The sequence below is a fragment of the Ambystoma mexicanum genome, chromosome 12 (assembly GCF_040938575.1).
Source record: "Ambystoma mexicanum isolate Mex_15411 chromosome 12, UKY_AmexF1_1, whole genome shotgun sequence".
NCBI lineage: Eukaryota > Metazoa > Chordata > Amphibia > Caudata > Ambystomatidae > Ambystoma > Ambystoma mexicanum.
Genome location: NC_090936.1, coordinates 491,581,103 through 491,604,941, shown reverse-complemented (window position 1 = coordinate 491,604,941; position 23,839 = coordinate 491,581,103). Strand labels below are relative to the sequence as shown.

The 23,839-nt window shown below is 46.1% G+C and overlaps 1 protein-coding gene across 1 annotated transcript in view; it reads left to right on the top strand.

Annotated features, from left to right (window-relative positions):
• NUP205 (nucleoporin 205) overlaps nt 1–23,839 on the top strand; it is a 1,887,652-nt gene that overhangs the window by 1,406,520 nt on the left and 457,293 nt on the right. The gene's annotated exons all lie outside the window — the stretch shown is intronic.

Genomic DNA, 23,839 nt, shown 5'->3' with positions numbered 1-23,839 from the left:
GCACGCGTACGCCTAGGGTGAAAGATCCTTCTTCTGAGAGACGTAAGTAAACAATCCAAACAATGAGCGTTCCGGGTCAAAACCAGGTAAGCAGACAAAGTGAAGCAGGAGACGTGAATCGAAGTCAAAAGGAAGTGCGGGTCATAGCAGCAGTTCGTAGTAGAAGTACCGTGGGCAAGACAAGAGCAAATACAATAGACAGGCAAGAGGTCGAGAAGGAGCAAGATCCAGGATAACAAAGCGCTACTGTTGTGTTCCGAGGAAAACGATCAGAAGCACCGAAGCAGCAAACGGGGCGGACTTAAATTTGTGTGACCACAACGCGGAAGTCACGTGACCGGGAAACCAGAGCAACACGTCGCCATGGCAACCCCCAATGCCTTTGAAACAAGCCTTTAAAGGAAGGGAAGCGATTGATGTTGTTCCTAGCTATTTTGACTCCCGAAAGTCTGTCGGGTAAGCGGGAACGTGCACTAGGAATCGGTGTTCTGACAATGATTTCCAATTAGTTCTGGAAATCAGTGCCGATCACACCCATGATTCTTCCATTTTAGCTAAGGTCTACGACCAAATCGAGGCATGGATGTTAAACAATTGGCACTGTTTGAACGGCAGCAAAACTGAACTCCTAGTTTTTGGTTCTACACAGGCACTGGTTAAACTGAGTGTAGCCTATACTAAATTTCAAATGGGGAACAGTGTTCTCAAAGTACAAAACAAGGTTAAAACCCTTGGATTTCAGTTGGAGGCGTCTGTGAATGTGGATGCCGTTTGAGCCGAAATTGTAGCTATTATCTTCGGCTACTTAGAAGCATCCGTCCCTTCATCACGGAAAATAACATTGCTATCGTGGTCGGAGCAACCAATCTGTCGAGGCTTGATTATTGCAATTCGCTATTGATTGGAGCCTCTTCCTCTAACCTAAAACAAAATGCCAACTACTACAAAATGACGCTGTGCGCGTTAAAAAGATATCAAGAAGTGTCAATATCTCCAACCACTGGAGGGATCTTTACTGGTTCCCGATACAGAAGCGCATACATTTCAAAGCATGCACTTTGATTCATCAGTGCTTCTTTGGAAAGGTGCCTCTGTACTTGAAGCCCTGGATCACCTGCTATATGGCAAGTAGAGCGTTTCACTCCTCAAACCAACTGCAGGTGTTCTGCCCTAGCTTCAAACGCTCCAGAGGATTGGGCAGATCCTTTCCAGTAAGAGCTGCCAAGCTAAGGTACTGCCTCCGCCCTCGGACTAGAGATGGACCTGAAGTCATTTCAGAAGGCTTTGAAACTAATTTCCTTGGATAATGTATTCCGATTCCTGTCTTGAAACCTTCCTCCCAGTTCCTATTTTCTGGCTTCTACCACCTCGGGCCTTATTGTACCGTTTCTTCATGTTTGTTCTTGAATGTGTAAATGTTGTGCCTTTAATGCCTGCGTGCTTCGGCGCAGTATACAAATAAATAAATAGGCTGACATCTAGTGCTAGGTGCAGAGTAATACATTCTGTTTTTGAGTTTGAAATGGGACGTCGACTGGCCGTGCTTGTAATACTATCCCTGTGTGACGTGTATTGTACCCATGATCCTTCACGCGTCGAGGTCCCTCAGTTTTTTTTCCATCATCGTGGTCGGTTGCATATGCAGAGCTCGTACCTTTGACACTCGAGATAGATTGCAGTTTTAAAAAGAATTAATAATCAGTATCGTTCTCTTTTGACGGTCTTCTCGATTAACTTTTCTCCAACGACCAGCGACTGTCTGAAGCTTTGACGAGCGTCACCTTCTCGCCGGCTGGCTGCAGCCTTCACCATGCTTCAGCCTTTGCCGTAGAGAGAGCAGGTGGTTCTTCCATATTTACAATGCTTTTATAGAATGCCTCTTTCCTTTTTCTTTTCTACTGAAATTGGTCTAGCTGACGCTAAATTTATACCAAAGCATGCCCTTTAAATTCAGTCATTCCTGCAATAAAAAATAACCATGGAAAGATACACACACAGTGTGTAGCAATTGCCTTCTTCGTGATCGAACGGCGCTGCAAATTTTGCAGGCTTTTTAAGCCTAAACCGCTTGAAGACAGGCGCACCAAGCAGTGGGCAGCCTACACCAAGCTGGCCGAATCCCATTTCCCCCCCCCCCCCCCCCCCCGACACTGTTGATTCGGATGAGGAAGAGCTCGGCAGCTACGGCTCAGTTTCGGAAGCTGAAGACTTACTAGAGGAGTCCGTTGATTCCTGCGCCTCTGTCCCCTCCCCCACTAGGCGACCCGAAAGCTCTGCTATGGTGAAGTCCATAGTGAAAAAGGCACACGCATGCACTCACAAAAGAACACAACCCCAAGCCAACCTATGACTGTGTTAGGGAGAATTCTCAGAAATGTGCTAATTCCTCTCTACCGTCGAGACCCCCAGCAACTTTGTTGGATTTTGAGGACTTGGATTTTTAACCTGGAGAGAGTGAGACCCTTTTTTTCCCCACTCTCTTGTGTATTTTAATGTGATTTGAACACTGTTTCTCTTTTGGTCGTGGAGTCTGACAAACTCCATAGGCATCATCTTTTACATTGTCACACCACAGCACCTACAGTGCAATGGCACAGGGAAGTCTTTCAGATTTTTCCAAGGTTTACATAACTTCTCTTGGATAAACTACTGTTTCCAAGAGCAGTGAAGTGAAATTGACTTTACTTACACTTTTAACTTCCTACACCCAGCACACACTGTCTTATAATAGGGTGCTGTCGGGGTTACTTAGTATCCCCTTTGTCTAGCTTCTCATGTAACAATTTAATGTTACCCTTTCCTCGATGAATGACTGGTGGCAATGGTTTACTTTTAACTAACGTGGTGTGCATTTCCGGTGGGCTGCAGTAAAGCACCCAAGGGTGACATTTTTGTCAAAATGGCCCCAGTCTTCTTTTTTCGCCATTTCTTTGTGGAAAGGTCCTTCTTGAGATTTACTCTGCGCACCAAACCAGGTTTGGTCCCTTTATTCATTTTGTCTTTGGTGGGATTCACAAGTGAATCCCGCCTCGGGCTCCAGCGTGTCTGGCATGGGCAGGAAGCAAGGGGGGGCCCGAAACTCCCTCTGCCTAGTCTCCTAGGAGACAGAAATGCACTCCCAGGTAATTGGCGGCTGGCTGTCCGGCAAGGACAGCTACCCTGCTGGGTGACTGACAGCTAGGCTGGAATGAATGGGAGAAACCTGCATAAAGGGCGAGGCTTTTTGGCTTGGAAGGCAGAGTCGACAACTGGACGAAGGAATCTGAAGAAGAACTTGGAAGAGACGCCTGCTGCAACTCCTGGACCGTTGGTTTGCCCGGTGAAGCCCTGCTGCTGTGCTGAAGATCCGAATTCGCCTCGACTACAGAAGCCCTGCAAGGACGACTTCTCCTCTCGAGTTGGTGGGACTAATCAAATCCAAAGTAAGACACCTGGACATCCTCTCAGAGCTGGTTGAAATTCCACTGCAGTTGCTGCTGGAACCGAATAGCCAGGGAGAGGAACACCAGATCATGTGTGTTGCTTTTAATTTGGCCAAGAGCTCCAGGAAGATCCTCCGGACTCCCAGGAAGCAGGACTGACCGAGCCTGAGCCACCTCAACAGAGTGCTGGACCCCAGATGCAAGGAAAGGCCATCTCGACAGCCAAGAGTCTGCAGTGTTGCTGTTTGTTTAGACGCGAGGAGCTGAATCCACAAAGTACCACTGAATAGAAGTTGGTCCTTTTCTGTCGCCGACCGTCCCACTGCAGTGCAGGAGTCCTCCAGACGGTCCTCCCTCTTGTCCCCATGACTGAGGGCCAGGAACACAGGCTCTGCAGAGCTGCACAGGAACAGAAGCCAGCCAAAGCCCTTTTCTTCTAACCAAAGGTACTGTAAAGTCTAATAGAACTTACCTCTTGTTGTGTAACCTCATTTGTTCTCAGTTGAGACTTGTCTTGGTTGCTTCAGTAGAGTTGCGATCAGCTTCTTTACCTCACAAGTCTAATCAGCTTTTGGCCTTGCTTTGATTTCTTCTTTTCTACAAAGACTTCTAAAACATTGTGCAAGATTTTTAACCTACCTGCAAGAATTGCTTCAGCTCACTTAGACTTTTGCCCAATTGACTTTGGCCTGGCCTGGCTCCCTGAATGATTCTTCCTCCCTCTGACATTGTGTTGGTCTTTCTTCCAGAAAGGGGTTAACACTTACCTGCTTCAGCTTCAAAATATTTGTGAGTTCCCTTGTTTTATTCTAATCTTTTTCTTTGACATACTCTTAAGTCTGGTTCTAAAAGCAAACAGTGGTATATTAATGTTCACAGTGTCCTAGTTACTAAAGTCACCTGAGGGTGTGGAATGAGTATGTGCCATCCCAAAAGGGTACTTAATGATTTAGAAATATTAAGAGTGTGTATTTGTGTGTTTCTATTATATTGCCCCCTTCTGAAGAAGGCTTTCTCAAACTGACTGTTAAATACATTAATAATTGTTTAATCAAGAAACCTTGTGTGTAAGAGTTTATTTGAAACTTGTCCCTGTAAATCTCTGTGTAACTCCCCTACAGCTCACATTGACCCCTCTTGAGATAAGCCTGGCTGCTCAACACGCTGCCAACCTGTGTAGTACAGACTTATACCAAAGGTTGATGTACACACATAGAATGTAGGGAGTAATAGAGTAGGCATGCGCTAGTCTCCCAACGTTAATGTCTCCGTCCAATGCAGCAGCAATGACATGCAAGGCCCCCCTGAAGGCCAAATCCTCAAAAGTGATATTGAATGTAGTATGCTGTTATGCAGCGCAAGGACTCCGAAACTTGTCTCTTAAATATTCCCAATCAAAATTAAAATAATTGTTTTCAGAAATTATTCTTGATTCCAACGAATGCAATTTATTGCATCAGCCGACACGTGTTTCGACCCATCGGTCTTTTTCAAGGCAAATAGCTTACTGTGTCCCAAGCCCTTGCTATGCGAATGTATCTTTTATTCCTGATTGTTTCTAATGACAAACGCCTGTCCTGAATGGAAGACTTAAAGGGATCTCTCCTGAGGATGTGTCTTTCAAAACGTAGTAGTCTTTATATATGCAAGGTAAGTGGATATCCTTTATGCCTTGATATTCACTAAATTGTGTGTGGAGTTTCTAGGTTCTGGACTCCGTTCATTAACAGATCTATGGCCAATACGTGCCATACAGTATGAAATGTTCCGCTGATCTTTTAATTATAGGTATAGAAACCTGTGTCACCAACAGTCCTTCGGGATGGATCCGATCCACATCTGGATGGGTCGAAACATGTGTTGGCTGATGCAATGAATTGGATTAGTTGGAATCAAGAATAATTTCTGAAAATAATTATTTGAATTTTGATTGAGAATATTTTAAGACTAATTTCAGAGTCTTTGCGCGGCATAACGGCATACTACATTCATTATCACTTATACCAAAGGTTGGGTTCCTGTTGCCAGGAGGTCAGGATTGTTGTAGTGTACCCAAAGGGTACTGCATACAATCTTGCCTAATAGACAGGATCGTGCAAAGGGGCTTCCACAGCAATTGAACTTCTGTCTAAAGTTTTGTTGAAAGTGAACAAACTGTTGTGTTCGAAGCCTGCTGCGCTCTTGCATTTGCGCTTGCTGCATTGTTCCAAATCCAAAGAGAAACTAATTACCGGTCATAAACGCCCATTGATCGCCAAAACATGTTTCCAAGCACAACTAGCTACCACCAGCACCTATACAGCTGTCACTTCATCAGTAACCTCTTCTACTTATACTATGGATACTGACACTTAGTCCAAATCCCTGCATGATAAAATATATGTAGATCCAGAATAAATTGTTTCCCCTTCCTGATGTGCCAAGAACGGGTACATGGACAAAGTCAAAATTTAGAAAAACTATGAAGGGGTAAAGATCAGAATGTTTGGCAAGGGGTTGCTGATCAGGGTTTGGCCAGCTACTCCCACTCATGATACCCTAGATGAGCCAGACGATTTTGGTGATGAAGACTGTCCTCTAGAGCAGCCCAGAGACTCGTTTCCCATTGACTATCAAATCCTTTTCAATAATCTGCTTAAAAGAGCAGCAGAACGTTTTCAGATCCAGACTCAGTAAACAATTTCTGATCCTGACTTTGTAGAAGACATCTTAAAGGAGAAAAAGGCAGTTAGCAAGTCTATTCCCCTTTTGAACTTTATTAAGAAGAGGATTGCACCTTCCCTTCTCACACCATCCCTCACACAGGCAGTGAACCCACGAGTAGAGAAAATGTTACAAGCCTGCACAAACTGGGCCTGTTTATATTCAGGGTCATGCAATACCTGTCTCGCTGATAGTCACTACCGCTAGGAAGTGTGCTGGAGTTCCACGATCTAACACTGAGGCGCCTCCAGACAAAGGACGCAAAAAGCTTTATGCGTTAGGCAAAAGGGTCACAGCTTCAGTTGCATTGCCAATACCAATTCTCTGTTGGCATGCTACAGCGATGTCCAGTGGGGTTTGCTCCAAAATAACTTAACTTGACGGACGTCCCTGAGCCAACCAAGTCTCAACTACTGAACGTCATTAATGAGGGTAGACATCTTACCCATAATATTTTGAAAAATACTCTGGACTCTGCCGAAACAGCAGGCCAAGTCCTTGCACAGGGTACAATATTAACAAGGCTTTCTTGGCTGCACAATTGTGGTTTCAAATTGAGGAATCAGTCTTGTTTTGGCAAGGCTCTGGATGTGGCTTTAGAGATGGCAAAGAAGGAACACGACACACTTAAGACCCTAAGCCAAATTTCTAACAAGCTGTATGTCCAACGCAGAGTTTTCAACACCTGCCGTTCCTTTAGTTCTCAAGCCTACTTCAGACCCACACATACAGGGTTCTGTTCAAGTTCCTCTTCTTGGTACACACTATAGGGTACACAATTTAGTTACCAGGCCTCACAACACCAAGGTTTCAGGCAAGGCAAGGGTAGAGGTAAGAGTGCAGCCTTTAGAGGCTCCCCTACCCCTGCCAGTAAATTACTTTCTCATCAAGGTTCCCTTCCATGTATTTCCAGGAGGTCGGATTTCATAATTCACCCACACATGGGAGTAAATAACCCCAGACCAATGGGTGATGACTGTCGCTGATACTCAATATAATTTCTGTTAAAACCTCGTAACCATCCGCTGACAAAAAGGATGTCGCAAGAACATTAGCTCATCCTGCAAGCGGATGTGGAGACATTACTTCAGAAAGGACCCACAGACCCCTTTCTACAGGTAAACCAGGGTATTTATTCAGTGTACTTCCTTGGATTTAAGGATGCACTCTGTATTAGATCTGCGCCCTGAAACAAGTATGTTAAGCCACAAAAATGGAGGATGACTACACTGCAGAAGGTAATCCATCTTCTCAAACAGGGGGATTACATGGCAACATTGGACACACAAGATGCATCCTTTCATATTTCAATGTTGCCAGCGCACAGTAGGTTCCTAAGGTTCACTCATCGGTTCAAAGTACTTCCATTCAGCATAGCCTCAGCGCCAAAAGTGTTTACCAAGGTTCTATCAGTGGTGGCGGCTGTGAGAAACCTGAGGGTATTCTCCCAAGGAGACCCTGGGAATCTCTTATTCAGTTGGCCAGGAAAGAACTGTCCCTCTCAGATCCCAATCTGAGGGGTAGACGAACAAGGGTGGATCTCCTGGGTAGGGAACCCAGGGTTATGCTCGGTGGGGGGGGGGGGACCCTAGGTGAGACATTGTATTATACCGGGGAAGAAGGAAAGGGCAACAAGATCCCTAAGCCCTTTGTAGGTTGCACTACATCTGTCTCCTTTCTTCCCATTGCCCAGATCCAACTACGTCTCCATATATAACAAATCCCCTAGGATCCCAAACCTTGTTACATCCAGAAACAATCTCTCCCAAAATTCCTTTTTTCCTGTGTCTTACCCGAATATTTCCAGAGACTGGTGAGAGGCGTCTGAGCCCGGAAGAGGGGGGATCCAGGGGTGAAGAATCGTCACCCAGGAGCAGTCAGACTTTTGTATATGGTTTTTGAAAATTTGAGGCCCTTGGAAGCAAGAGATCTAACCGCCGAAGGGCCTGTCATCGCTAGGAACATTTTGTGGGTCTTACCCCGGAAGAGGGGCATCCAGGGGTCAAAAGTAATCACCCAACGTCCATAGGAAAAGGAACTTTTTATTTGTTACTTTTGAATACATCCGGTATGCAGTAGGCAGAGACTTTTAAGAGAAAAGAGACTTGACCACCGACGGTCCTGATACTTGAGAACGGAACAGTTGTCTTGTGCTGGGAAAGCTCGAGTGTGTGCTGTGCTCAGGAGTCCCACCTTGTCCCGTTCTCAAAACTTGGTGATGGGAGACCCCCGGCTACCACATCCTGACTTATTATTTGTGAACACTTCTTTCTTTCTTGTGAACCCTTTCCTACACTTTTTAGTTAGGACTGTCAATATTTTTTTTTTTTTTTTTTAGTGTAGGCCCTTTTATTTGACACAACGCCACTAGGACTGCCTTATTTTTCATTTCATGGTCGTAGCTTGCTCCCATTTTAGCATTAGGTTTAGATCAGGCGTTTTTCCAACTTCCATATCCAGTTTAATAAAAACTCTTGAACTGTGATCACTTGTGTCTGTCTTTGTTGCCACCATGAGTTCCTTACACGGCCCACCTTCGCAGAACGTCCATTCCAGTGTATCCTTGTCTAGACTGGCTAATTACAGAAGTCACTCCCCAAGCTTGTCTCCAGAGTAACCAAGATACAATCAACCTACTTTTCCCATTAGGCTTTTCAATCAACATGACAGTCAAGTCTTGTTCGCAGCCAAGTAAAGCAATTCCTTGGAGCATTAATTCAGACAAAGGACGGTCTAGTCTCCACCTCCAAGATGGTCCAAAATATGCTTTTCCAAATTCCACAATACATAGCCAAATGTCAGATAATCGTGCGCAAGGTAATGCGCCTGCTCGGAAGGATGGCTTCCTGCATCTACCTAGTTCCTTGCGCCTGATGCAAGAGTGGCTTGCACGACAATGGTCTCAGGCAAGTGGTCAGTGGGACGTTCTAGTGGTTGTCTTGCAGTCTCTAGTTCTGTCTCTGTGGTGGTGGTCAAGGGAAAACCTTCTGAAAGGGAAATCATTCACCACACCGGCGATAGAGGCCACTCTTGCCACAAATGCTGCCCTGTCAAGGTGGGGAGCACATTATCTCCATAATCCAGCACACAGCGTGTGGACTCGAACACTAGCAAGCAAGCACATCAACCTGTTAGACCTTCTAGCAGTGTTCAAAGCCTTTCAGGTCCTGCTACAAGGGAAGGCAAGAAAAGTGAATAGTAGGAGGAAGGAGAATTTAGAAGAGAAGGGGAAGATAAAGAAAACAAAAGGAAGGGTACTAGAGGGAGGGGGAGAGAGACGGGTGAGAGGGGGAAGGATGTCAGGGAGGGGAATGAAGGAGTGATTTTAATGAGGAGCGGAAGGAGGAATAGGTGAGGGAGGAGCATATAGAAAAAGATAGGGAGTCCCAGTGTAGGGGGTCAAGGAGCTCAAAAGAGCAGAAACGAGAGGGGGCACAAGAGGGTTGTGGGACCGAGAGTAAGAAGAGGTCAGCAGAACGAAGAGAGCGAGAGGGGGTGTAGAATGAGAAAAGAGAGGAGAGGTAAGGAGGAGGAAGGTCATGAAGAGATTTAAAGACAAGACAAAGGAAGTTAAATTTAAGCTGGGCGTGGAAAGGAAGCCAACCTAAGTGAGAAAGGGAGTTATAAATGGAGTCCTGAGGGGAGAGAAGACAGAGGGTACGGATGTCAGAGTGGTAAAGGGATTTGAGAGGCCCAAGATGGGAAGCGGAGAGACCTAAGAAGAGAGAAGAACAATAGAAGAGGCGAGAAAAAATGAGGGAGGATATTAAAAGTTTAGTAGCATGAAAGGTGAAAGAGGGACAGATTTTACAGATGTTAGAGATGGTAGCGACATGCCTGAGAGGTGAGGGAGATATGATGAGTAAAGGAGTGGGAAGAGTCAAAGTAAATGCCAAGATTACGAGCATGGTTGGAAATAGGGTGATTAGAAGGAAGAAATAGAAGCAGAATGCGCAATGCCGAGGCTTCGCCTCTAGGTATTCAGACAAAATCCAAGGGAAAGGCCCTCAGCATGAATTGGTCAGAGAGATTTGCTTACGCCACCCCCGCCTCTGACTCCTCTCCTCAACAGGCTAGTGCACAAGATGCACCAGGAACAAGTCAAACCTATCCTAAGAGATCCAATGTGGGCACGGAAGACATGTTTCTTACATCTAATGAAACTGTCTTTGTCCTCCAGTCAAACTTCCATGCCCATTCAGCATGCTGTCCCAGAATCGGGGATCAAAACTGCACCCATGTCCCCCAACACTAAACTTGGCAGCTTGGCTCCTGAATTCATAGAGTTTGGGCATTTAAAACTGCCTCAAAGATGTATGGATAGTCTCAGAGGCACGCATGCCTAATACCAGACACTGCTATTTCAATAAATGGAAATGCGTTGTCATTTGGTGTAAATCATGCAGCATCAATCCTATTAACTGTACACCATCTCACATTGTTCTATACTTACTTTACCTTTTGGATTCAGGGCTAGTCTTAATTCACTGAGTGTGCATCTAGCTGCTCGCTCTGCTTACACCACCTCTCAAGTAGAAAGTTTCTTGGTGGAAAGTCCCTGTCATTAAGCTCTTTATGGAAGGTGTCAAAAGATTACACCCTACAATTTCAAATCTAACTCCCGGGTGGGACTTGAATGTAGTCCTTATTAAGCATATGGGCCCTCCTTTTGAACCAATGGATAAAGCCAGTCTTGCGTGTCTCACGTATAAGACTGCCTTTCTCATGGCCATTACATCTATTGGAATGGTGAGTGAACTGCAGGTGCTCTCAATTCAATAACCATTTCTCAGCATTCACAAGGACAAAGCGGTTTTGCGCACACATCCACGCTTCTCTCCTAAATTCATCTCCAAGTTCCATGTCAATCAGTCTATAGAACTTCTGGCTTTCTTCCAAAACCCTGCAAATTCAACATAGTTTAGCTTCCATACATTAAATGTTAGACGAGCTGTAATGTATTAAATAATTGAAGCTAAACCACTACGGAAATAGACCAGTTCTTTGTTTCCATCGCCACTGGAAGAGAAGGGGATCCTGTCTCAAAGTTGGCTCTTTCAAAGAAATCTTTACATTTTATGCCCAGAGCACAGACTATTCGAGGCACATATGCTACTTTAACTTTCATTGCAAATGTACATTTAGGTCCCATTTGCAAAGCAGCTACCTGGAGTTTTATTCACACTTTTACACAGCATTACTGCTTAGATATTTGTATGTTATTTATTTATTGGTTATTTGCAATGCGCACTGTACAGAGAAATTGTGTTCAAGGCGGGTGTGGGGGAGGGATAATAATGAGGGAAAAACAGACAAAAACACAAACGTTCTTCGAAGGTCTTGATACATTCAGAACATCCAAGTGCTAACACGAGAGTTGAGGAAAAAAACGGGGGGAGAACGGGACGTGCAGGAAGGGATGGAAAAATAACAAAAAGCGTTCCTACGGTGATTTGGATGGAAGGACTTGAACAAGAAAGGGGGTGAGAGGGAGGGAGGGAGGGAAGTGCAGGGGGGGGAAGAGGAGAGAGGTATAATACATGCAAAACAAGTTAATTAAGTGGAAGTATTTGGTAGGTCAAGTGCAAAATTGAAAAGCCACTCCATATGATGAAGTGGGAGCCGGGGGGGGGGGTCTACATCACAATGCAGGTAAATGGTAGAAGTCGCGGTTGCAGGTAGGTAAATGCAGAACACATCATGGTTTCAAAAGTCAATCAGTGGTTGCTGGTGGGTGGGTGCAAAAATACAGCAAGGGCTGAAGAAGTCAATCCAGGGGAGCAGGTAGACAAGAACGAAAAAAACACAGCACAAGGAAGAAGACATCAATCTGGAGGGAGCAGGAGGATAAGAAGAAGAAAGAGCCCAGGTTGCGAATGATAAACTAGCATGCAGGAATGCAAAAAGACAAAGCACAAGATGCAACAGGTCAGAGAAGTGAGTGTAGCTAAATTTAAAGTGGAAAACATTCTAAGAGTGATTCACAGGTGGGTCAAGCAGTGTTAGCATCTTTTTGTTGCTGTACCTTCGGACATCCACCACCATTTCCTGGTACTACTCGCTGGTCTATGTACAGCATGTAATTCTAAGCAGATCCACAAACATCAGAAGGCATACATTACTTATCGTAATCTTATTTCTGATGCTTGTATCTGCTTAAATTCACCTGCACTCCCCACCCCCTTCCGCTCCTCTTGGAGTTAAAGGTACTGTGAGGAACCTGGAATGAGACCACGGACACAAAGGACTGGTGATTGAAATAAACTTTTATTAGATAATAAGGGGGTTGGAAAAGGCTTAACTGTCCCTCATTTAAGATGTATTTCCCTACCTCAATCAAAAACTAAGGGACTGTCCTGTGTCAAGATGTTCAAAGCAGAAAAATGTCCTGTGCCTGAACTCCTATCCCAGTCCTATCATTCTAAAATTAACTTTAAGGTGTTATGAGTATTGTCTTTGGCTTGAAAAGTGCTCAAATGTTAAGTTCAACAAAAAAGGTGTAAATCCAACAAAGGTTCCAAATGGATAATGTTCACTGTCCAGGTTTCTCTCCACCAAAACAAAAGTTCAAAGTACCAAGTTCTTTGTAGCCCAAGACAATAACCCCCTCCCCTTGGTGTTGCAAATCACTCTAAGGGAAATTGCTCCCTTCCCCAGGTCTTTTCCACATTTGGTTCAATTCAAAATCCTAAGGTCATGAATCTTCCTAGGGATTTTTGGACTTGCAAAACACCTAGCATACTCTCCTGCCAGGTTCTCATGTATTTCCTTGATAATAATTTTGGTGAGGGTATCAGACTCTCAAAACACTTGATATACTCTCCGGCTAGGCTCTCTCCTATGTTCATTCAATTTCAAGGTCTGAGGGCATATGCCTTTCTCCAAGTTCCTCTTATCACTGGTGTATTTGTATCCCCCTCCCAACCCCCCCAACTACAGGGTCTATGGAACTCAGTGATGTAGGCCATAGAGATTTTGCCTCCTCTTCCAGTTAGGGTCCAGGATTGCCTTTTTCAACTCCCATCCTGGGCCCGACTTTCCACTGTGGGCTCACTGGCTTTAGGACGGCTCTGTTGACTTCTTCGAACCCGCTCAGGTCCTTCTCTGCTACCGCGCTCTCTCTCCAGCTCGGGCGGTGCATTATTGTGCTTGGTTGCAATCTACGTGTAACTCCGAGTTCCCTTGCCAGTGCAAATCTTTGCCTCACGTCCCGCTTCAGCATCTCGCTTGTCTCATCTCTGCCTCCCCCTTACTCTGTGCCACTTCTCTGCCTCACTCATTGCCTGCTGGATTCTCTCGTGTCTCCTCACTCGCGTTGCATGTCCACCTGACAGCTTGGCTTCCCCGGCAGTCAATAGCCAGTCTGATCTCCTTGCATTTCTCCACGGCTCCATCTTTCAATTCCCACGTTACTAAAGAGAGCCGTTGGAGTGAATCGGATTTCTCCAACAGCTATACCGCTCATTCGGTCTAGTTGAGCAATCTTCATTCCTCGCGTCAGTCTTTGTTACTTATGTAACTATGTGAAGTTTAAATGTTCTATGACTAAGTGTTGGGGAAAATTGAGGGTTATTGCCACAATATGTCACGAGGGCCTGATGTACTGAAGGGCTGTCTCTAAACGGCAATGGAGGATACCAGGTCTCACCCAATGATGTCGCTCCAACCCCTGCGGGCTGCCTCCCCCATGTCAGCCACCCACAGAGTCAGGATCAGGTTGCAGTTGCCATCCCCTGGCCACATGAGAGGCTACCTCCGGGAAAGGAGTGATGACATCAGATTCATCACAGTACATAGACGTCTTACACCTTTATCTTCTGTACTCGAGCATCACTTCATGCTCCCTCTTGTCATAAACAAAACAATCGTAGGGACATCGACGTGTGAAGGATCATGGGTACAATACACGTCACACAGGGATAGTATTGCAAGCGCGTCTTTCCCGTCATGTTTTACACCATTTTATGGTCCATGCATACTAAGCAGACTGAGGTCCTGCTGTCCCTGAGTGGAACTTAACTCTGACAAGGTTTACATGCTTTGAGACTACTACGGTGATGAGCTAATGCAGTTAAAAAAATCCTACTCCTACCAATGGCCCAACCTCCTATCCGGCATTGGGCAGGTAGAGGTGCTGAACGGAGGCATGTTGCGCACCAGGTTGGTAAAAAAAAGTTTCTGAGGAAAATTGCCGCTGGAGATCTTATGTGAGGAATCCATGAGCCAGAACATCATCAGAAATAACAACACTGAGAGTTAAGTAATTGGTTCTTTACAGCAGCATGATGGACCTGTTTTGCGTGTCTACTCAAGTTGCTCTGGATCTTTCAGGGTGTGCCCAGAGGGACAACATGAAGACAGTGGAACCCTTTTGACAAGGTTCAGAGTGAGCAGGAATTGGTCCTTGGCAGAGACCAAGTCACTTATCAACCTGCTTGAAATACGGGCAATCTACCTTGTACTGAGATTTCTTCCATAAACCCATGCGGAAAGTGTTCTGATCCTGAGAGGCAATAGAGTAGTAGAGTTGTAGCCCAACTGGGCCTGGGAGAGCAACATTTTACTGTTGACAGTCCATCTGGCCTCGAAGGAGAATGTAGTGGTGCATACTCTGAGATGACAGGGAGGCATAGTCTCCTACAGGCGGAAGTTGTGCCAGCCAGTTAGTATGGAGATCTTCAACCCTTGGGGAACCCCTCAAGTGGATCTGTTTGAAGTGCAAGCAGTCCTGCTGCAGGGAATTTCCCCCTGAGGGCACTGTAGAATGGGTTATGTTTTTTATAACACACTTAATACCGAAGAGGTTTCTAATCGCGGACCGGGATTCGAGCCCGAGTTGCTCTGTATCTTCTTGCTTCCAAGAGAAGGCTTTGCTATTGAGCTATACTACCTGTGCTGAGGAGACTGGGACCTAGCGGAGATAGGAGACTGGGACTTCAATCTTCTCTATGTATTCCCAGCAAGTTCCCATGATCCTGCAGGTACTTAGGAGGTTGCAGGTATTCAGGATCGCAATGATCCCGATTGTCCTGGATGGGGCTTGGCTAATCTGGTATTCCAATCTCCTTGGCATGGCCATCTGTCCTCTTTGGCTCCCAAAGAGAGGGGTTCTTCTCTACCAGTCGGGAAAACAAGTCCAACACCGAATTCTCAGAACTCTCAACCTTTGTGCCTGTCTGTTGAGAGGCTGAGAGAAAGGGATTGGGACTTACTGAAAGAAGTCATGGTGTTTCTCCTCTCCAGACTGACACCAGCTACAAAGGTCATCTACAATTGCCAGTGGAAGAAATTCTGTGCTTGCTGCAAAGAGAAGGCTCTCGACCCTCTTTCTACAACCTTTTCCCTGTTGGTTTCTGCTTTCTCGTGCCAGACTACTGCGCCAATTTGAAGTCCCTAACGGCTACCTAGCTAGAATTCCTGTTTTTAAAAGGAAGTCAGAGCAAAGTTCCGGCCTTGGCATTTCCACTGTGTTAAGATAGATTTCTAGAATCTGGCCGGGTGGACAGATTTTCAGAGGCCATCCTGTTTATTGCCAACAGGGGAGCCCTCAGCAGTTAGCAAAAACCCAATCAATGTAGCAATAAAGGCTATTCTCACGAGAGTGAGAGTGGGGTTAGGGGCCCAGAACGAGTCCACACAGTGAAGCACGCAATAATTAAATTTACACACAAGTATAAAAATACAGTATTTATTCTAGGCCTTAAATGCACACACACAATGAAACAAGTGGATGATATCACCCAACACTCAATAATAAACATATGTCCAGTCACCGTAGGTTCTTAAAATGCATTCAGTTACTTAAATCAACAAAGGAGGGGAAGTAAAGTGATGCAGTAAAGATGGAGCAAAAACGAGAGGCGATGTCTGGAAGGTTTAGAATGAATCTTAACCACTGGCATTGCTCTGGGAAACCCTCCAGACCATCGTTCTTCGTCTGCCAAGCCATTACAGAAGGGTAAAGACCATATGCAAATCAGACTTGGCCCCACCCCAAAAGGGGCAGTCCAGCCTGACCTGCTAGATCATATCCCTTCTGCAAGAGACCACAAGCATCCCCAAACATGTTTTGGCCTTTTTGGGCCTCATCAGTGAAGAGTAGCTTGGATCTCTAGGCCCAGCAGGCACGGGACCCAGGTCTGGGCATACCCGTCCCATTCGGGGTGACAAAGCAAAAACAAAGAGGTGATGACTGGAAGGTTTAGAATGAATCTTATGCAAAACAGAAAGGTGATGGCTGGAAGGTTTTGAATTAATCATAACCACGGGCCAAGCTCTGGGCAACCCTCCAGACCATCGTTTTTCAGCCTGCCAAGCCATTACAGAAGGGGAAAAACCATATGCAAATCAGGCTTGGTCCTACCCCAAAAGGGGCAGTCCAGCCCGAACTGCTAGGTCACATCCCTTCTGCACGAGACCACAAGCATCCCCAGACATGTTTCAGCCTTGTTGGGCGTCATCAGTGAGGAGTAGCTTGGGTCTCTAGGCCCGGCAGACTCGGGACCCACGTCTGGGCATACCCGTCCCACTCGGGGTGACTTTTGCAAAACAGAAAGGTGATGGCTGGAAGGTTTTGAATTAATCATAACCACGGGCCAAGCTCTGGGCAACCCTCCAGACCATCGTTTTTCAGCCTGCCAAGCCATTACAGAAGGGGAAAAACCATATGCAAATCAGGCTTGGTCCTACCCCAAAAGGGGCAGTCCAGCCCGAACTGCTAGGTCACATCCCTTCTGCACGAGACCACAAGCATCCCCAGACATGTTTCAGCCTTGTTGGGCGTCATCAGTGAGGAGTTCCCTTCTGTAATGGCTTGGCAGGCGAAGAACGGTGGTCTGGAGGGTTGCCCAGAGCATTGCCAGTGGTTAAGATTAAGTCTAAACCTTCCAGCCATCACCTCTTTGTTTTTGCTTAGAATGAATCTTAACCACTGGCAAAGATGGAACCAAGTCACAAGTGATATTCTCTAGCTTCAGCAGTCTAATCCTTAAAAAGAGAGGGGCCTTGTGCCCAAAAGTCACAATGCTTCTCGCCAGAATGCATCTGTAGTAGGTAAGTTACTTGTGTTGGTGATTGTTCAAAGAAGAGATGCAACAAAGTTACTTGGTAAGTAAAATGGGTTCTTATCTTTCAGGTTCTTATCTACTCTGGTGTGACAACCATGAAGCAGTGGAATGCAAGGATACCAAGAGACATGTTCTCATTGTTATCCTATAGAGGACAGGGGGAGACAAATGCTTTGTGTTTATTTACCCCCCTGACTCTGATTTTTCTCAGGTAACTAGATGGGTCGACTGGAGGGCGCTGGGGATTGGATTTCCCACTTTTGGTTTCAGTGAGAGGTGCCCAGGACGTGCAGGTGCAAAGATTCCTCCGGTTGGGTCCAGGAGCAGAGTGCAACATTTGGTGATGCAGAAATGCAAAATGCACCAATGCAGCCTCTTTAGGACACATCACAAGACTGGGTAAGGCAAGTTCCAGCGACAACCACCACACACAGACAATGGCAGATGTCCTTCCACTCAGTTACAAAAGTCCTTTCAGGAGAGGATCACGTGAGGCTGGGAGGGTGAAATTGGGCTGGAAGGCGACTTATAAGACAAGCTGGTGACCACTAAAGTTCTGGCTCCAAACACGGAACAGTGACGGTTCTAGCAAGGTAGCCCACCGGAGAGCTGGACAGTCGACTGGGTGGTCCAGGGACACTTCCAAAGGCTCAGGATGGCTGCAACCTTGAGAAGTCGTTGAGACTTGTTGATCTCACCAGTCCAGGAGTTGAAACACTGCACAGGCCTTCGCAGGTCAGCTAGTCCTGCAGTGCTTCCCCTGGCCAGACACAGAAAAGGATGCTATACCTCTTTAGGAGGAGTCTTCAAATCTTTAGTCAGCTGTTATTCTACAAGGGATTCTTGCCTTCAACGCTGATCAGAGGAAATGGGTGCAGGAGTTCTCAGAATCCAGCCTGAAAGACAGTCCAAGCCCACCAATGGTAAGGATCTGCACCATGTAAACATCCAGTAGTTGTCCAATCAAGGACAACTATTGGTTTCACTCATGCCCCATAGCTAGACTGTCTGGCTCCAGGAATGTGGAATGGGACTAGACAGTCCCCTCGTCCTGTGCCAAACGCACAACAGCATCACTAGTCGGTGAAAGCTGCAGCTTTCCTGGGTAAGTACCTGCCTTAATATGGGATTTCCTGGAAAGGCAGGAAGAAGGCCAAACAACAATATGGCCGAAGAACAAGCAAGAATCTTGTGGCGTTGCCATCTTAGGGCACTAGCCATGTTTAGTAGCCATATGCAGTAAACGCGAATGTGCACACCAGAAATAACACAAAAATGGTACAAATAGAATTGCTGCCACCAGGTTGTCTTTAGGCGCATATAAAAGTAACCAAAAATCACACAAGTATAAAAGGCTAGGGTGATAAAAAAAGTATCCCCTTTGCACTGCATTGTAAGGTGCTGTGCGCAAAGTTAAAAAGTAAGACAAAAAGGTAAACCTAGTTTCCCAACTCCATAGTCTGATGGACTAATTGGTTTCCCCGTAACAAAATGCGCAGATGGCAGGAGAAGTGATACTGAAGGCTTTAATTCTCCTAAAATAGTAAGAACAGGTTAAAAAACAAAGCTAAGAGATTGGGGGTCCATAGAAACTATGGAGGTAAAGTTCCTAACTAACTGATTCAGATTTGGAGGGGCCTAGTGAATGTTTCCCATGCGATCATTTATGGTCCCATCCATGGGATTTGAATTGAGAGCCCCCACATTCTTTCTAATTCAGGTTTTTCACCCTTGTCACAAGTTGTAACAATTAAATTGCATGCTGTTTATTTAAGGTGTCAGGATGTTTGGGGTTTGATACAGTGTTCGCTGCACAAGTAAACTGTAGGTTCTTCTTTCCCTGTTTAGTCCCCAAGCTGCTTTCACCTCCTACACAGCACTGTCTCTGTCTCCTAGGCCAGGGTATCTACCCTTTAATTCTCTTCCACCTATAAAGGTGCACAAGTACAAGTCTGACACAGACATGACATATTTTTTGGCAAAAACTTTTATTAAAAGTAAAAGAAAAGGAAATCCTATCGGACCCTATTTCTAAGAGGGGTTTCCCTGTCTCAACAAAAAGACTAAGGATTCTGTCAGGGTGCCCGAAAACTTAAAATGCCCATCGTCATGTGTCCTAACCTATTTCCGTCCCTTACATGCTAAATTAACTAAGGAGAAACTGTGTTGTCTTGATTTAGGAGGCTTCTCTCGTTCTGGATTCCAACTTAAATTTCCAATTCTTAATGTTCAATTCTTGTCAAGAAAACACAGTTCCTAAGTATCAGAGGGCCCTTCCCCTCTTCTTCCTCCACTTCACAAATGTCTTATCAAGTCTGTTCACTGTTGTGCTAGACTTGACTGTGTTTCTTCTTCTCTCCGCCGGAAGTTGTACTTTGCAAAAGAAACCACCAAAAAAGCAAAGTTCACAAGTGCAGCATTAAGCCTGGTTTACTATCCTGTCAGACTTGACTGTAGCTCTTACCGTCTTCTTTTCCCCAGAAGTTGTATTTCACAAAAAAAACTTCTTTAAACTGCAATGGGCCCTTGACCCTTCTGTACTGTACTTGCAGGATCTCCCTGTCTCCATGTGGGTCCCAGACCCTGAGGCACTGTACTTGTGGGCTTCCCCAGTTTCATATGGGTCTCAAACTCCTCTCTCAGGTTTGTTGCATGTCCTGTTCAGGACTGGTTCACTAACCTGCCAGGCACTGTTTCTCAGATGTTCACTTTGTAGATTTCCCCAAGTAGTAGTACGAAGAAGATGGGATTCTTCCCCTCTTTCTTATTTTTAGGGCCTCTGCCTATTCTTTCTCTTGTCAGACCCTCTGCCATTTCCTTTCATGCCTTCCCCTTGGTCAGAGCCTTCGTCTTCACTCTCTCTGTCTGTTCCTCATCAAAGGCCTTTGCTTCCTCTTCCCTTTTCTCGACTTGGGCAGTGGATAGGTCTCTCTTCACCTGAATGATGTCATCCTCTGCTTCAATGCCCTTCCCTTTCTGTATTTCTGGTCTCTGGCTTTTGGTCGCCTCCAGTCGCAAGATTTTACAATCAGCTTCTCTTTTCCAGGAGTTAAAATTCACCACTGCACTCCACGTCTTATAATCTCCCCAGCAATCGTCCCCTCATTTCTGGGTCTTGCGATCTGTTTTCACTCCCATGTTTTACAGCCATCCCTAGAGTCTTCCCTCTCTGGTTCTAACCTTCTGCCTGTTCTTTTCAGATCTTACTGTCTGCCCAGCAGTATTTCTTTCCTCTCCAGGTCTTGCAATCTGCCTTTCCAGTCCAGGTCTTACAGCCAGTCCAGCAATCATTCTCTCTGCTCCAGCAATCTTCTTTCTCTTAAACACTACAATTCAGCTTCTCTTTTCTACAAAACTCCCTCCCACTCTTGTCATGGAGTCTGGCCCTTAAATAGTGTTTGGCCTGATTAACTTCCCGCTGATTGGCAGGAGCGGTCACATGCTTGCCCTGCCTTCGCCCTCAGCATCCTTAATCACATACACACAGTTTGGGGACAAATTCAGTTTTTCCAAACACGGCCAACCTCTTCCAGGCCTTCTCCCCAACCTCATAACCGAGCATGGGAGGCCAGGTGGGACTGGTGAGATTTATCGATCACGCAGTTATAATGGGCATCCCGAGTCTGCAGCAACAGTCTCTGCATATCCGGTTAGTAGTCAGCGATGAATTTGGTTTCCAGACTATAGTCATTTCAAATTCCAAGGTAGTAAGTTCCTCGTTCCTATTCTTTTCCCTTGCCGCGAGGATTGAAATCACCTCCCCACGCAATAGTTTTGTAACCCTCCCACAATACTTGGGGGTCATCCACCGAGCAGTCTTTCAGCTCAAAATATTCTGCAGTCTTATCCGTATGTCCCTCTACGACCTCCGGGAAACCCAAATAGTGTGAATAAAGACGCCAATTGGCCTTGGTAGTTAAGTACAACCGACCATTACTGGATACAACAATAGCTGGAATTATCCGAAATGCATCTAGGGGGATATTTGTATGCCTTAGACATGAGTAAAACCAGTAGACGGCATAAGGAAGTAATCAATTTGGGATAGTGACCAGTGCATCCTAGAATGAAATGAGTAGCCTTGTTTCTGAGGGTAATATGTACGCCATACATCCACTAAACTCAAGGCTCTCACAAAGTCATGGAGTCTGGTCGGGGAACGAGTACTAGATGTCGAGAGAGTTTAGCGGTCTAAAGCTCGATGCGTTACATTATTGAAGTCCCCACCCACAAGTAAGCATTGTATTTAACCAGCAGCTCCTGCAGTTCTATGATATAATATGGCATTTATAACGTGCCTATGCACAAGTGTTTTAAGGCTCGTCAGCAAGTCGGTATGTAGCGGCGGCAGAGAATAAACATCAACCAATCCCACCAGTTCCCCCTGGAAAAAAAAAAAACACATTATATACCTGCCTCTGTTGTCGCAAACTGTAATAGGATCAGCACCCGCCAGTAGACCCTCTAGTGAAGCCGGCATGGAATCCCCCTCATAGTCCGATTTATGAAAGAATTTAGTCATTACCAGTAGGATGCGTCTCTTGAAGAAAAGCAATGGGGTGGGGGCTTGTGCTGATTAAGGAATTGCAGCACTATACCTCTTTTAACCTTATCACACAGGCCATTGACTTTCAACGACATGCAATACAAACATGTCTTACCCATTGTATTCATGAGGGATTCTCAACATGTGTACAGTACCCAGCAATAGGCACAAGGAGGCATATAGTAAGCCACATGATCAGAGTATAACCTAGGCACTGGTTGATAAACAAAACCCAGCAAATGCCCTCTCCCCATGCAACGCAGGAACCTGTTATATCTGTTGCCCAAACATTCAACCTGGTGTAAAGTTGAGGCAAGAGCAAGACAGCCAGAAACACTCTCCAGCTCGCAGCGGCTCCACCCTAATAAACTACCATTCCTGTGTAAAGTGAGGCCCAATTAGGATCTAGGAAGCCACAGAGGAAATGGGGGGGGGGGGGGGCGGCTAGAGGTAGGGGTGGGGTAGGCGTGGCCTGAGTCAGCCTTCCCACCACAACCCAGCGCCATCCAATACATTCACCCCCGAATTCACATAGATACCTGAAGTCCCACTTGGTTGAAAACACCCCCAGTCCTTGAAGTTTAGGACCTTGGTGACAATTACTCTGGGTGGAGCCCCCAGGGGCTGGTGCATAGCTGGAACCCAATGTGCCCTCTAAACCGAGAAGAAGTTGAACAGCCTGGTGGGTCATACCAACTCTTTAAACCAGGATTCCAAACAGAGTTCAGCAGAAGGTCCATCAGCTCTCTCACTATTCGGACGTTGCTGCGCTTCGAAATGCTGCTCAGCATCCGCCATTCTTTCTTCCAGAATCTTGGTGCGACGTAGGGATTCCACCAGCTGATTCTCGACCATAGAAAGAGTATCCTCTATGTTGGAAACACTGGTCTCCACCCCGCCCACCCAGGCAGATATTTTATAAAAATCCTGCCGAAGAAGACTCACATTGATGCAGAGGGTATCCACTTTTCCTTTCCATAGATTACCTCGAGTCAGCAAAAGCTTGCATTCCATCTTGCTTGGAGGGGAATCGTGAGTCGATGGGGCTATGGGAGGAGGGGCTCTGTATTTACATTGAGCCATACCTGAGGGTTCCCATGCGGTATCAGTAGTACAGCGGCGCTCGCCTCCATTTTGCTCTGGTAGCTAGATTTCCAAGGCTTGTCCTTGGTCATGATGGCAACAGGCGACCGGCTAAAGAGCAATGCAAACCAAAGGAAAATATGGCCCAGATTCTAGGAGAATTCAAGGAAAAGGTGAAAGGTTCCATACCAGTGGGCCTTCCAATGCAGGTAGATTAGGGCCACGAGACCATACGCCATGCCGCAGCAATAATGGTCCCCTGTCAACTAGTAACTCTAGTTGGCGGCCTCTCAATATAGTGCAGACCCAATGTACTCCAGAAGTGGAGCAGCCACAGATATAAGATCACGTAAAGCGTTCAATCCCCCACACTGGTTAGCAGGCTGGGAGGTTGTCAGAGGAGGGTGAGGTGGGCCGGTCAGCATCACACACACACACCCATGGAGCTGGTCGGCATCCCGCCACCATCCTGCAGTGTTTGCAATTGTATGGCAATCTCTCCTCTGTCCCAGAGCACCACTGTGCCTCACCTTCCACCCCAAGCCAGTCCAGAGCACTGGGTGTCGAGGGGCCACAGTAAGGGTCCAACCAGAACATGACCCACAGCCCCCCAAGGACCGGCAGCCTCACTGTCCCCGGCACAGGAATTGCACCCAACCCAGCTTCCTGCCAGCAATGCCTCACATGTAACACCAGTGTTCATCGGTGCGCAGTCCAGGGCTGCTGTCAAATCAACGGCCGAGTGCCAGAAGCCCCGTCAATTAAGCAGACCACCTGCAGGAGATCTTATCCATTTTGCGTCAAGATTGCGGGGCAAGATGTTTATACTTCAGGATTAAAGTTCGATCGCTGCAGAGCTGACATAAAGGCAGCTACACTCTAGCACGCGCCCTCAACCTACAACTTTACTTAACACATTTCATTCCTGTGGTAGAATCTTTAAATTAATTGTAAGCATTTGTGACGTGCTGATATGGGGACATGGTACTGCTCCTAAAGGAGTTCAGGGTTCTCCACTA